We start from the raw sequence: 3347 nt of genomic DNA, 5'->3' as shown, positions 1-3347 counted from the left end.
TTACAGTTTAGGTGTAGGTATTATAAGCAAAAAACTTCTATCGATGACTTAGGAGTGACGTTCGAGTAGAGATGGAGATTTTCTATGCATTTCGCCAAAATTTGCGATAAGGCGTTGAGATTCCTCGACTTTGTTAGCTTCCATAAATGATGTAACAGGATTTTCGTGAAAGTTTGATCCCGCCCTATGTCATAAGCAGTGGTGCAATGCTAAATAAAAAAGTACCGGCACACTACGAGCACTGGCGAACAATGATATTTTTAACAATATGACACGCTCTGAAAAATAATTACCAGTACACCAGTACACCACTGGTCACAATATGTCATGAAAAACTTTGTCGAAAGTTTCTTAAAAGTCTGAATAATCTTTTAGATTAGGTTTTTATAGATTTTCCTAATCTCACGGATGGATATTTAATTTAATCGTGCTTAGATATAATGATTGTAAGCTTTTATATCTTATACTTAGTAAAATAAATAGCTCTTTAATTTTATTCTGGTATTGTTTTATTTAGTAGTTATTTACCCATTTGTAACGCATTGGGCATTAATCAATATAACCTTATTTTATCACAATATTTCAGCAATGGACCTTATTAATGTTATCTATATAAGTGGCTGTCAATATTTAAATTATTATAAATATTTACAGCTGTAGCCAATTAAAAGTTTCATAGCCAATATTTCACGAATTCTATTATTAAATGTATTCTATCCTTAAAACTTGTTCTATTGAATTTTTTATGATCAGGTGCATATGTGGTAATAATTTACAAGATATTTTAATTTGTAGAGACTCATCAGTTGCACGTGTTTCTGCTATTCTAAAATTTATTTTAAAATATCGCGAAACAAAAATTCTAGAGAAGGTGGTTTAAGGGGGTGGTTGGAAGCTAATGACGTCGAAAAGAATATAATATAAACATATAGGATATTATAAGAAAATATCGATTCAAAACTGCTGCTGAATTACAAACAGAATTGCAATATACTTCAAACTCGAATATTTTAAGACGGACAATGAATAGATGTTTGATTGAAGCTGGATTTAAAACGCGAAACCCAGCAAAAAAAAAAACACTATTTACTGAGAAAATGAATGGAAAAAAGCTCATCGCAATTGGACCGTCGAAGATTGGAAAAGAGTGGCTGTTTGGAGCATATGGTAAGCGACCGTGCGCCGTAGAAAAAGCTAAAGATTTCATCCCTTATGCATTAATCGATTCATCAAGCACTCACCCTATGTGATGATATGGGGATGCATAACAGCTTATGGCACCATGAATACCTGTAATAGAGTTTAATAACAGAAACTCAATAGAATAGTTTGACAACTGCATAGCTTGAAAACTGTGTGATTCTCGGCACTACAATACAGATCTATCAATAAATATGGTAAGTAATTGATATTATAAAAACTAAGGCAAATGGCGATTAGTGAAATTCAACAATGTGCTCTCGTTGTTCATATATTGGAATCTTCTTGTTTAACATCTGCAATATTAAACAACAAATTTGATTAAATTAAGACAAAAGTATTAATATATCTGTAAGCTGGTGTAAATTACATGGATGCCAACAACCTAGCATTTAAATTCTGCGCTCTTAATATGTTGCGAGTTTTGGACATCAATCATGCCTAAAATATAATTCAAATAATTATTTTTATTAATAGAATTTGTTCAAAGCTACATTTACTTTTACATATTATGTCCTCCCCTCTCCTATCTTCCTAATAGGAAAAGCTATGCCACTGCATTAGTTACCTCCGTATGGTGCGTTCATTTAATGCCAGTGGTTCTGTGAGTTCCTTTGCCACCAAATAAGTAAATTTTCTCAATTATCTCGATTTTATAATTTTGCCATAATTTTTGTATTACATATGTGCATTTATTTAGTGAAGTCAATTTGAATGTTGTACATTATTTTGGACTGGATCCCACAGATCCTGTAAGAAATGAAGGAAGTAAAACATAAGAGATATTTTCAGAGATCTCGTCTGCAAGTTATCAAGCCGAGATTGGTGTTAGCAGCAATAGCAACATTAGCGCCCTTGTTTAGAATTGAAGACGAGAAGACTGACTAAATATAATTATAAATAGTTTGACCAATATTTGTGCCTGCAACATTGTTTCTTTGTTTGCTTTGATGACTGATTTGAACGTCCAATAAAACCAAGAGAAACACTGCGACTGATAGTCATAAGGAAATTTGTGATATCAAGTGCGTTTAAGTGAATCATTCTAGTGTTTTGCATTAACTTTCAAGGCAGTTTTTATTTTAGAAAACTAATTATTTCGTTCAGTATAAAGTAATTTCTCAAATTTTTAAGTTAATATTTTTTTCAAATAAAAGTTGTATATTATTACATCTAATTTATTCTTCAACCTTTTTCCTAACGAAAGTAAACGTATTTGTCACTAAATGATCGATTTTCGGTCGTGGATCTCACAGATTCCTGCTACCATTGGTGTACTCCAGAATTAAGTTATGCCACAAAAAGAATGTTAAGGATAAATTGTGCTGGAGCTAAAAAATGTTCATTGAGGGATGCTGCGGGACCTAAACAAAAGGTCACCTAGGACATTTTTGTTCAAGGACAAAGGAGAATAATCCTCCTCAAACGGAGAACGTCTGATCACCTTATCTATACATAAGTAGGAGGAATCAATAACTTTGTGCTCCTACGAACATGTTGAAAAGGTTACACGTACACATGCGGTACACTTTCCGGGACATAAATAGTTTATCGGCGTAATAATGGTTCAAATGATGTATTTTATTAACATATCATATCCAACGAGAAACCATCCGTCAAAGTTTTCGTTGCATATTTTTCTGGCCTTAAGCGACAACTATGCGGGTATTACATTACAACTTTCCTTAATATTAATTTAATAATAATATAAAATAATTATACAAAATATTTTTAATTACATAAAAATAATACAATACTTGTTTTTGGCTAAGAAATCATAATGTTTTTTAAAAAATACATTTTTTCTGATTTAAAATATAAAATACTATATTTATACTGCTTTTTACTAGTTAATGTCACTAACGATGTGAGTTTGCACAGATGTTACTATACCAAAGTTCTCATGACAAAATTGTGTTTGTTATTATAATAATTTATTTATTAATTCATAATAGTATAATGTAACAAAAAAACCCAGAAAAATATAAATATGTACATATATAATATGTACATATAAAATATGACACAAATAAAAATAAAAGTACTTTATTACTATAATTTAGATCTATATTTAATTATTAAAGCCAGCTTAATTTATATTTCAGCGGATTCCTTAAAAGAATATTATTATATAAATTCACAGATGA

General features: G+C 30.5%; 1 long non-coding RNA gene across 1 annotated transcript; it reads right to left on the bottom strand.

Moving 5' to 3' along the window:
• Window positions 1-491: 491 nt before the first annotated feature.
• On the bottom strand, window positions 492-2861 carry LOC148234613 (uncharacterized). The gene is made up of 4 exons (XR_015809611.1): window positions 2645-2861; window positions 1769-1950; window positions 1571-1641; window positions 492-1496 (listed from the first exon to the last, which is right to left on the bottom strand). It is a non-coding gene; the product is annotated as an uncharacterized LOC148234613 (long non-coding RNA).
• Between the last annotated feature and the right edge of the window lie 486 nt (window positions 2862-3347).

Source organism: Plectrocnemia conspersa, unplaced genomic scaffold (assembly GCF_051122295.1).
Source record: "Plectrocnemia conspersa isolate PC_06_02 unplaced genomic scaffold, ASM5112229v1 ptg000005l, whole genome shotgun sequence".
In the NCBI taxonomy this organism is placed as follows: domain Eukaryota; kingdom Metazoa; phylum Arthropoda; class Insecta; order Trichoptera; family Polycentropodidae; genus Plectrocnemia; species Plectrocnemia conspersa.
Note: the sequence above shows the minus strand (reverse complement) of the source record. Positions and strands in the feature narration are given on the sequence as shown.